Source organism: Cyanistes caeruleus, chromosome 2, assembly GCF_971803275.1.
Source record: "Cyanistes caeruleus chromosome 2, bCyaCae1.hap1.1, whole genome shotgun sequence".
In the NCBI taxonomy this organism is placed as follows: domain Eukaryota; kingdom Metazoa; phylum Chordata; class Aves; order Passeriformes; family Paridae; genus Cyanistes; species Cyanistes caeruleus.
Genome location: NC_141702.1, coordinates 59,243,880 through 59,255,941, shown reverse-complemented (window position 1 = coordinate 59,255,941; position 12,062 = coordinate 59,243,880). Strand labels below are relative to the sequence as shown.

At 39.4% G+C, this 12,062-nt stretch overlaps 1 protein-coding gene across 2 annotated transcripts in view; it reads left to right on the top strand.

The window, feature by feature from the left end:
* Nucleotides 1-8,973, top strand: part of LOC111927014 (uncharacterized) — a 63,016-nt gene extending 54,043 nt beyond the window's left edge. The window contains exon 5 of one of the 2 annotated variants that reach the window (XR_015283267.1): nt 6,500-8,120. The gene's annotated coding sequence lies outside the window, so the exon portion shown is untranslated. Of the gene's footprint in view, nt 1-6,499 lie in introns of both variants that reach the window. The other variant, XM_086877339.1, reaches the window with a different exon arrangement.
* The last annotated feature ends 3,089 nt before the right edge of the window (nt 8,974-12,062 follow it).

Genomic DNA, 12,062 nt, shown 5'->3' with positions numbered 1-12,062 from the left:
CAGAATTTTTCTTTCAGAATTTATTGATGGTCTAAAACGATTATTGGAAATTGGAGGATGATGCCATTTTCCTGATCTTTACAAATGTCCTTTGCAGTCTGCAGTGGATTAAATTTCTTATGTTTATGGCTGATAGCTAAATGCTATGCTTAATCACTAAATATTAATTTATATGGCAGGCAGTAACAGCTTTAAAAAGGTTTCCTTCCCTTCTTATGACAGGAAACTTCTTTGTCAATTGCTTTAAATAATATTTCTAAAACAGTAAAATAAATAAAATAAATAAAATAAAACATTAAGCAAAACATCATCTATGCAATAGTAGACCTAGCAATTAAACTTAGCAAATGCTTCTCATGAATTTTTTCTGTTTGCCAGTTTCAAAGTTTCTTTCTATCAGATACCACTGGGACAACATCTCAGGGACATTTCAGTTTTTGATTTGTTTGTTTGTTTATTTATTTACTTCTTTTCTGTTTACTGGAAAAAATACAGTGAAATCTGTTTTGCAGGAATATAATTTAAAGGAAGTATTTTTTTCCTTATCACTTCAGAGATAAACCAATTTTAATTTTTCATTATTATTTTTAAGGTACACTCTAATCAGAAGATGTATGTTTAGAGATTAGTTATGTGACAGAGTTGCATAAACTGGTTAGTTTTACTCATCTTTCAGTAAAGGTTTGTCAGAACTGGCATATATGAGCTGCTGTTCATTGTCTCGGAAGGGTTATGAGAAATATTTTTCTAGCAAATTGCATTCACTGCTAGTGTAAGGATTATGCCAGAAATAGCTTCCCCCTTCCTCTCCCACCCCTCACTGGAAAATTCCTCCACTGTACCAGTACTGTTAGCACTGGATGCAGTAACAGACCAAGTTCAGATGATTTCTAGTGCTTGACTTAGAGCACTGCTAATATGTTGTGTAGACAGGCAGCTCAACACTGGCAAACAATTCTTCTTTTATGCCTGTTAAGTAACAGAATTACGTGTTGGCAGTATATCCATGTTGTAATGATCTAAGTCTGGTTAGGCTTCAATACATCATTTTTCAGTGATGGAATTTATAGCATTTTAGATATTGATCCAGCCTGGTTAGAAAAGAAAGAGTGAGATTTTGCATCTTCATTTAGTGCCTGGCCTGTGCATCTCTTGTGTGGCATAGCTCCAAAGCCATGCTTATGTCACTCACTTAGGTGAGGATCCTGACTTTTAAGGGAAGAATTTGGGACATACTACAAACTTTGCAATATATAAAACTTATTTCTGATCTTGTAGTGTTCTTAAATTTTGATTAATGAGATTACTGATTATTAACTGCAGAAATCCCTTACCATAAGATTAGTTAACTAACTGAAATGTAGGGAAACATTTGCAGGGCAGGGAGAGTGGCTGGGCTGTGTCTGGGAAGCTCTATTGAAATGGCCTTCCTACAGCTCCATCTCTAGGGCACATGGGTTTCCCTACTCTTCAGGCATCCCACACAACACAGAGGAAATATTTCCATTTCCAGGGAACTGATATGCCCCATTATTTCTGTTACCAGATGTGACATTTGTGGGATTTAGCCATGTGCTACAGTACAGTTTGTTCTGTAAACGTTTTGTTTCTAGGGTTCAACATTATTGACAGAGCGTGTTTATGCGTTGCTGGCTTTATGGAAGCTTGAAAATATATTACAAAAGACATGTCACAAGCTTTACAAAATACTTAAGTGTATTATTGTTATTATTATTAGTGCACTAGCACTGTCCCTGTCCCTGTCTGCAGTTGAACTATGTCAAGTGATGGTGAGGAACGCCAAAGGCCTGAGAGGACTCAGAGAGCTCTCAGCTGCTGAGCGGCTCCAAGCTGTCCCCCAGAGGGAAGGAGTCTGGCTTTGTGCTGATGATAGGACTGTGCTGTCAGGAGAAACTTGGTTTCTGAAAGCCTTTTTTTGAAACTAAAATCTGTTGTAATTTGTGACTCGTTGGTTTACCATGGAGACAAGTGTCAGCCAAAGGATGTTGGAATGGAACACCACCCTCACACCACAATTTGTCCTGTACCTTTATTTGCAAAGATGTATTGAGGAGCATATATGGACACCTGCAAATCCTAGAGGGACAATGAAAAATGCAGTGAGTCAGACTTACTTGTGCTGTAGTGGAACGTGGAGACTCCAGGCATTGGGTATTGCCAATTTTATGATACTCACTCCTTTTGTCAATGTGCTGGTGCACAAAGAGGTATTTCCTATGGTTGAGTGAGGCACTAAGTTCTGTGAGGAAGAGCAGGACATTGTGGGAAAATATATGCCATGTCACATACCTAATGCTTGCCAAGTCTGAGGTAATAGTTATGCCTAAGATAACAGCAGCTAACAAAGTGGAAGTAGGTAGAGCATGCAAAATATTCATTATGCCCTGAGGCCACTGAACACTCCTGTGACTAGATATGCCCACCCTCAGATCAAGTAAGAATTAGAGGAAAGGTGTAGCTGGCACATGTATCAAAAAGGATAAAAACCCCAATCAAAACACAAAAAACTCCAGCCCTTAACCTACAGAGTTGAGAAACAAAGGGAAATAAAAATATCAAACTGAAACTCTTCCAAAAAGGACAGGTGTGTGAGTAGTTCCTGCTGAAGGGAGGTAAAATGTTGTTTACATTGCTACTCTTAAGCAAGACTTCACTTTGGCACCTCCCAGAGCATAAATATTGAGATTTTTAATGAAAGCAGCTGCAGGACATTTAATAATAAGGACAGTATCTTTGGATCGGAATATATTGACAGAGGCTATGTTAACCCTGTTAATGAAGTAATGTTGTTTTTCTGTTTCTCTACTCAACAGCAGGGTTTAGTAAGGCAGAAATATTTTAGGCTTTTGTCCTATGGGTAACTCCCTTCACATTCTGATCTCTTAAATGTATGCAAATAAGTAGTTGATATTGTGGGTCAAAATGTCCAGCTGAAAAATTTAGCAAAGATTGTTTGTAATTAGGTCCCCTATTTCACCAAAATGAGAAAATATGGAGGAATCTTCTCTAGAAAATAATGGCAACAAACTGGGTATTGTAATTACAGTAAGGGGTCCAGTTAATCAAGTATAAAAAACTTCTTGAGGAAAAACCTCTTAGGAAAGTGCTGAGAAGCTGGGATTTCATGCAGTGGATGCTACAGGAGACCACATTTTTAAATGGACAAATATTGTGAACTTGTAAAAGCAGAGAAATTAATTCCTGTGCATCTTCATCCACTTTTTGAAAGGTGAAATGCCCAGAATAATAATATGGAAAAGAGTTCATACATGAAGCTATTTGGGATAGTTACCAATACTGTAGTTGAATTCTACCAAGTTGCTTACAGAACCTGCTGTCCCAACCAGTCTCAGCCCATCCTTGTCCCCAGTGAGGAGTCCAACGCCTGGGGCTGTGACTGGAGCTGCTCTGGTGCCTGTGGATGCTTGCTCCTGGCTGGGTAAATGGGATGGGTCCTGGCTGCTGGGTCCTGCCTGGCTGTCCCCATGGGAGCTGCCACAGTCCTGGACACCCCCTCTTGTGAAACACACTGGTGTCAGGCTAGTGTTACCTTTGTTATGTAGGAAGGGAACAAACAAGGTAACCCAGCACAAGCTACCAGAAATGTCCAAGAGAAATGAAAACTCAGTGTATTCGCAGCCCAATGCACCTAGGCAGATATCTCCATTACTTGTAGCCCAAGAGCCATTCCTTAGGCAATAATGATGCTCCCAATTTTCCTCTAGTAATAAGTAGGGAAATATTTTGGAGTACTTGAGAATGTATGAAACTGGAATTTTATTCAGCTACTTGTATCAATTCTTGAGGTAATGGACTGCTTGTGCTGACCTTTCTGTATGCCAAATCAGTTGCCAGTGATGAACAGGGAATGAGCGCTCCCTTGCTCACACACATCACTACACAGCTGGCATTAGCAGGGCAGAAGAGGACTTGACTTCATCTAAAGCAGATCACACAGATCCCAAAAGAGATTGACAAATGTAAATATTAGGCAGGGAGGACCAGAGACTGCAGGACAGCCCAATTTTTTAATCAAATAATGCGTACCCACCTCATAGGGAAAAAATAGACTACATCAGCTAAACTAACACTGAAATCAAAGAGCAGCTCTTGCTTGGTTATGTGTCCTGTAGGCATGGCATAGGCACTGTTAAATGGAAGCTCCCTGGGATACCTGATGAGCATGATCTACATATCAGTAAAAAAGTGATATAACAGAATTTTGTTTTCCTTAAAAAATACAGGTTAATATCATTTTTAAGCCAAGGGCATGAAATGGATGGAACATTTTAAACTCAGTGCTTCCAAATTCAATACAACTATTGTCTTTTTTTTTTTTTTTTTTTTTTTTTTTTTTGGCTGTATTCCTCAATGGCCTTCTAAAGCTTTTGGACTATTTCAGCCACTTTGAAAAAAGATATAAAGACCTCAGAGACATGAAACTTCCACACACTTAAGGAAAGCCAGTGTTTGGAGAGTGGAATATGACTGAGAGGGGTTTCCCTGGTGAGGAAAAGCCTGGAGTATAAGGGTATCTATTGGCAAACAGTGATGGGGGCAGCAGCTGGCTACACAGAGACAATGCACAGCAGACATGGCACCTCCTGCCTCTTCACAGTTATTAGTGACAAAAGGTGTGGAAGCTGATGTCTTTCTTAGTTGTGGGGATGTTCAATTTTAATGGAAAGAGTAAGCTTTAAAAAGTCTTGGAAAAATACAAATTTAAATGGAAAAAAATGATTTGGCAGTTTTCTCTTCATGGAATCATTACTTGTTGGTATTTAAAATTATCACAGCACAGGATTAATAAAAAATTCTCTATCTGATAGCATAGCACATTATCATGCTAAGTCACCATGATGCCTTAGTAAGCAAAAAAAGTATTTTTCGAAAGACTGGAGGATTCAGAGGACCGTAATTCACACGGCCTGAAATACAGCTCAATTTCTTTCTGAAAGGAGCCTTTCTCACAAGATTCCTGGCACCTCTTGGGTACATCTGGATCAGAAATAAAATACAAATAGCCTCTATTTGAATTCAGTGTTCCTTCTCTGGCCACAATGTCAATTAAGAAGTCAGCAAGGGTGTGTACGTGTGTGGGTAGATAAATGAATAAGTAAGATCACTTGAGTTATTCCCATAGATTTAACTGCTACCTTTGTGATGATGACTCTAAAAATCTATTTCCAGCCTCTCCCACTTTCTTATATAATACCAGACGTGTCATTGGTGTCTTCCTCAATCAAATCTTCCTTATCTTATTCTTCCCTGGGCTCCTGCCAGGTCACATAGCTTTATAAAAGCCCTGAAATCCATTCCCACAGCCACCGATCTGATTCATCCTGTGACTCGTTTTTATCTCAGCTGTTGCAGGTTCTTTGTTTCTATTTGCAGTCTGTAAAGCCTACACTTGCACAACTAGTCATGTTAGTTATAGGAACTAGTATCATCCCATCATTTCACTGACAGATAAAAAAGGAACTGAGTGAAATAAATTTGCTGGTTTATTGTTTTTTCACCTTTGAGAATCTAGTCAGCTTTATTCATTCTGATTTTCTTAAATAATGCAACTCAGAGGGTCAGAAAATGAACACCCTTATTTGGCCTCTTCATATTTTTATAATAGCTGGTCAGCTCTGGGAAAGTCTAATTTACTTCCCATCTGATGGCAGTGCCCCTTGGGGCTCTAGATACCACATTGAGTGGCAGAGGATGGAAGACAGGATTCAGGGGTGCTGTGCTTGATAGTATATTTCTATAAGGAACAAATAGATTTTCATTTATTCCCAACCTCCAGCTATCTAATAACTCTCTTTTTTTCCCTTGCTGGGCATCCACAAAGGGAAAGCATATGCACTCAGATCATCCTAACTGAAGTGATACATCCTCATGTCCAACAGAGAGTCTTCTGTCTGTTTCTTTAGGTGGTATGGGAATGGCTTTCAAAAGGGTTACTATTCATAATACAGTATTTGCTGAAGATGCTGATGAAGACCCTATTGTGTTCAGCAGTGTTCATATTTCCACTATCTCTAACAAACTTGACAAATCAGACAAAAACAAAAGGAGCTGAAGGGCACTGCTGAGTCAAGTATATGTCATGGTTGGCAGTCCTGATGAGGGAAACTGTGATCACACAAATCTCAGTTCCTGGCTTTTTCCACTGGCTCAGTATCATTGATAGACACTATGGTCTACAAATCCCCTTTAAAAAAAGAGAGAGAGAGAGAAAGAAAATGCATTTCAAAACAAGCCCATAATAAGCCCAAAACAAGCCCACTTTCTAAGCTTGTCCTTCCAATTGTCCTGTTACACTTGTAGGGTTAAAAGAAAAGAAAAAAAAATTACTACAGAAACAGACACATCATGTTATTTGCATTCAGATGATGATTTTTGGGTAGGGCTCAGGAAATAGACCTCAACTGCCAGGCTGTGAATGCATCTCTTTTTTTTTTTTCCCCTTGCCTATTTCCTGCAGGAGAACCCAGGGAGCAGGATAGCAAACTGCAGAGTGTGCAGACCTTGGACTCAAGCGTGGCACTCCCAAGCTAAGCTGCTTGCCGTTTTTATCTGGAAGTGTCTCATTGCTCTGAAAGGGTTATAGTCCTCTGCAGTCACTGAACCCAAAGACTTGGCTTGGCTGCAGATCAAGCGCGTGAAGAACGTGTGACCTTCTCAACACAGAAAACCTTTGTCATGAAATGAACTCAAGTACCAACAGAGAGATTTGTACTGGGAATAACCAGTGCCTCTCTCCTTCTTCTGTGAAGAGATGCATAGTTCAGCCAGTGCTTCTCACAGGCAGTTGTTACTTTGTTAACCTAAATTTTCCTGGGCTCTTCCTGAGTCCTTGGGTTAAACAGTTATCACCACAGAAAGAGAGGACACTCAACTGTTCCCACACATGGAACTAAGGGAGGAATTAGTTGTTTCCTATTATCTGCTTCCAAAGGCAGGCTCTCCCATCACTGAATGAGACAAGAAACAATGTTATAACCTCATAATTTGGAAGGGTAAGAGCATAAACCTTACTATTTGGATCATCCTCTCTTACCCCTCCAATGTGACTGCAGACATGTGGATGCTGTTTACTTCCTCTCTAATGAGACAGGTTCTGCAAAGGAGAACTTCAGTGCTATAAAAATATTGACCTGGAAAAGGCCTGTCTGAAAATCTTCTATATGAAATTCTAAAGCCTGGTTACAAACATTAATGTAAAATGTTTCACAACTTTCTTGTCAGACAGGTAATTGTTGTTATCACCATTTCATGTCTTGCATGAACTGGGACAAAGACTATGTGAGTTGCTCAAAGTGACAGAGATGAGAACAGCATCCAGCTCCCAAAGCTAAGAATACATAAGGCATGGCAGATCCCCACTCCATTTAATTTCATGAACAAAGCATATTAATGTACAGATGAATAGTACAAAAATCAGTTTTGATCTGTGTGGTGACATGGATAACATGATTTTCAGCAGGAATTGTATGAGAGCTGCTTCAGAGAAGCCACAGCCGATACAATGGGTGATGTGTCTTGTGCAGTGCCCTTGTGTAAGTGGGGACACTGAGACACTGGGCTTCTATTTCTGTGTTCTGTGCTGATCTGGTGAAAGCCAGTGCTTAGCTGTACAAGGGTACACTAGCCTAGCTATTGCTTGAGCCTTACAATTGCTGGAAATATTAAAAACAAGTCTGTTTCCAGGCTCCTGACAAACTTGCTTGGGCTGGCACAGTCCTTTTTTCCTGTATATAGGAAAAGATAGCAAGGCATGGTTGGTTCACCCATACCTCAATTTTTTTGCAGCAGAAGTGAGCAGTGGTTCTATTCCCATGTAACAATCACCATGTTTACTTTGCCTAGAAAGAAATGGGTAAAGTTTCTTCAGATTCTAGGCAAGTTGCAGCACGATGGATTAAAATGACAGCTTGTTCTACAAATCCTTAAGAATTAAGAACATTTATTTCTAAACACTAAATCCCAGCAAAAGGACAGGAGGATTTTGTTTTAGGCTTGGAGTAATATCACAGCTGATAGTAGAGACACCAAGTAAGATTACAGTGAACAAGGCTAGGAAAATTTATAAAAGCGTAATTCAATTTATTTCTTATTTAATTTATTTTTATTTTCTTTTGTTCAACAGGTTATTGCATTCCCATATATTTATAGTTAAGAGTAAAACATTAAGTTGTACCTTTATTTTTATTTCAAAAATACTTTATATTTAGTTTATTAAGAAGTGTATTATAGGTGGAAATGTCTAAATATTGCATCTACCTGGTATGTATTTTATTGTTATCAAGTATGTGTTGTTCCAGAATAGCTGGTATATTAGGAAATTTCTCAATAGGCAGGAGAGAAAGGGCAATGAAACCTAATTGTGGAAACTTCTGGCTATGCATAGAGAGGCAGTGTGCCTGTAGCAGAAGTCCTCTTCTATGGCAATGTGGCATGACTGGGAGATTGCAACGTTCTAGATACACCACACTTACCCACGGTGTTTCATTTGCCTGCAAGCACTCTGATGTGATAGTGAAAGAATTCCAGTATCTCCAGCTGATGAGATTTCAGGTATGTTGCTGCACCAGCTTAGTACATTTCTTAAGACTTTAATGTAACTCTGCAGCTTCTGTGTGCCCCTGCATGGTGTGATGTGACAGCATCCACAAAGCACGGAGGCAGATATTCAGTATTTAGCAGCTACTGTAAGTATCACCTGTCGGCAGGGAAGACATTACTTTTGCAAACCATATGTATCCCACAACCTGCTCTGTCACCTTCCTGCGGTTCTCACAGTTGTCCTGCTGTGTTTTACTTGGGAAAGAGGTGGCAGGAGGTAAATAACTTGGCAATGATTGATTTGCCAGAGGGGTTGTTCCGGGTGTTGAGGAATTGTTGCTCACACCCTTTGAGTGTCAACACTGATATACTTTAACGAGATTCTTGCACTTTGACAGTTTGTTTCTGAGATTAAGAGCTTTTTCAAATGATCACGATTATGCTTAGACTGTGAGAGAGATACATTCATGGCAGCTCAATGTCTTGGGTTTTTTGACTGTCCCAGTTGTCTATCACCGTTTTGCTGCTCATACTGTGGTGGTTATTACTACAGACATAGTTGTAAGTACTCTGAAGTAGGCCATTGCAGGAAATATTACATTCCCACGCTACACAGACACTCCTCTATCAGATGGCTCCAGAGGGATACAGTCCCTCCTCCACCTGTGTTGGTGCTTGTCCCGTGCAGTTGCTTTTGTGCATCTCTACCACTCCTACTGTACACAGATCAACCAGTCCTCTTTGCACAAATAACCAGGCATCATCAAATTATTTTGGCTAAATCAGCTATGCTTTTATATTTCTCATGGAGACTACTGAAAATCCCTAAGACTTACAAAGGCAAAACTGGGATGGAGCAACCGAGCCTCATTCTGTGAATGACAACAGATATGTCTTTCAAATAGAGATGGAGCCTCTCTGCTGCACAGAAGTACCATTCTGGCCTTTAAACACAAAGCAGTTACGGGGCTGGATGTTCTTCCCTGTCTTCCTGTAGATCAGCGTGTTGACATTTCATAGGTGACATGAATTTTCCATGTGACTTCTATTTAGTCACTTCCATGTGACTAAAACCTGCCTGCATACAACTGTGTCAACGTTATCAACTCTCAGAGCCATTATTATGCTCTAAAATGCTTGCAACTGTGAAAACCCACAGACAGATGTTTCCTAGTGAACAGTGTGTGCCGTGGCTACTTGCATGTGAACAGCAGAAATACGAACTTTTCAAAACAATACACATTTTGTGGTGGGGTTTCTCCAAACCACTTAGTGTCCCCACCAAAAGCAGTTTCCTGGCAGAACATAAGGGTACAGCAGCTGTTGAAGGGAAAAACAAGCCACCCTGTTGCTGGGGTGGTTTTGTATATCCTCAATAGACTTTTTTAAACTGCCCAAATTCACACTGCAAATTCACGAAAAAGGATCCTTCATATGAACTAGGTATGGGACATCACTGCATTTTTGGTGTCATTACTTCTGTATGCCAGGCTTCTTGTTTGGAAAGCTGAATGAAAAGTTACCCATCTGTTAGTCAGGTACATTTATCAGAGGTAAAGGTGCTTTTCTGAGTCCGTGCTTCCTTAGCAGAGTAAGCCTGACTTTGGAGGATTGCATGTATTCAGATCCCATTAAATAAACTAGAAATATTCATCATCTCAGCTTATTCTCTCTATAAAAGCAAAACAACCAGAAGTGGCAATTTCTGTCAAAGATGTATGTTTTTAAGAGAGAGTTTTTGTTTGTGTGCCAGTAGGAACATAAATATATTATTACTACATAAAAGAACTTTAGAATTAATTTCACTCGCCATTAATTGTGTTCCTTGCCCATATGTTTGTCTTCGTGCCTGTATTTGTCTCACAAGTTTAACAAAGTCAATGTACAACATGGGATGCTTCACAGCATTTTCCAACATTTTCCTATTATTAATTCATTTTCTTTTCATATGGTAAACAGGAGAAGACATACACCATGTAGATACTATGATGTTCTAAAATGCTGGCTGAAAGCATTCCTTTACATATACCAGAATTTGACATATTTCTTTGGTTCTGCTTCGAATAGAAAGACTTTGGATTTTTTTTCATAAGAAGTGAAAGACATGCATTTGTCTTCTGTATTCTAGGAGGCACATAATAAGGAAAATAGATTAAAAAATAATCATTATGCTTCCAAGTCTATTTAGTATGTGTGCACTTTGATGCATTTTATTCAGTTTTATATTTTGTTTTACTACTTGCTTTCCAGAACAAAGAAACACACCAAAATCCAAGCCAAAGAAATAGCGTGTGAGAGTGTGCATCTGCATACAATAATTTATATACTGACTACATTACATACTAACATGAACCATCTAGCAAGCAGTGCTCCCCTGCTTCATTACACTGTGCACAGAAAAATTGAGCTTTATGCTAGAGATCTTGTTGTATTCACTGCCATTTGAATCTTATACCTCTTTCATTGTTCTGCTCATCTCAATTTAAAATGCAGTCCTGATTTTGATCTCAGAGTACTATAAATCCAAAATAAGTCTAACAGCTTCAAAGAAGTTTATTTCTGCTTTACATAGTTATAACTAAGATAAAAATCTGGCCCATAGGCACATTCATTTTATAGCAAGTTAAAACATGTGCCCTTACTGTTGGCAAATCCTCAAGATTAACAGACATACACGTGTTGCTAGAATAGCAGCAGCTATGGAGCTGCTTTTCTTTTTATTTTTTTATTTTTTTTTGCATCCAGTACTATTTTTGGTTCCTTCCCCTTTGACACACATTCCTGGTAACAATTAAAAGTCCCTCTTCTTAGTACAAAATTAAAGCTGATAGCTGAACACTTTATCTGTCAAATATGTTTTCTGTATTGTATATCAAATACAGTAGATGCTGATTGCCATATGCAGAATAGAAATAGGAGGTCAGATTGTCCTTTTACTTACAGTGGTGTAAACCAGCTGAGTGAAAGACAGATAGAAAAATTATTCTGGAGATCTACTGATGTTTGGTAGCTTGGCTGTCAAAAGAAGTAAGTGATGCAGAAATAGGGATTGCTTGTGCTTTTGTGGGCTCTGAATGATCCCTGTCACTGCCTGTGGAAAGCCTTCTTGGAACAAAAAGCAGGGCACAAGATCATTCACATCTTTCCCCTCTTGAAGGAGCCAGAGCTGGCACTGCAGGACATTACACTGGAGGGTGTAATGCTACCTGCTGTAGGGGACTGCTCCCATTGTCACACGGGGGTGACAGATCCTGCCTCCCCTTTGACACAGCTCTTGTCCTTGCAGGTTGAGATGGACTTGGTGTCTGCTCTGTCTGTGGACAGATGCTATGCCAGAGGTGTAAAGGAGAAGTGGATGACCTTGTCCATCACAAATTCACACAGCCTTAATTCCCACGTGCTCTTGCTGACAGAAACTACTGAATGAACCAGCATCAAACTGATTTCCTCCAGAAAAGTATTCCAAAATTTTTGGAGTGAGT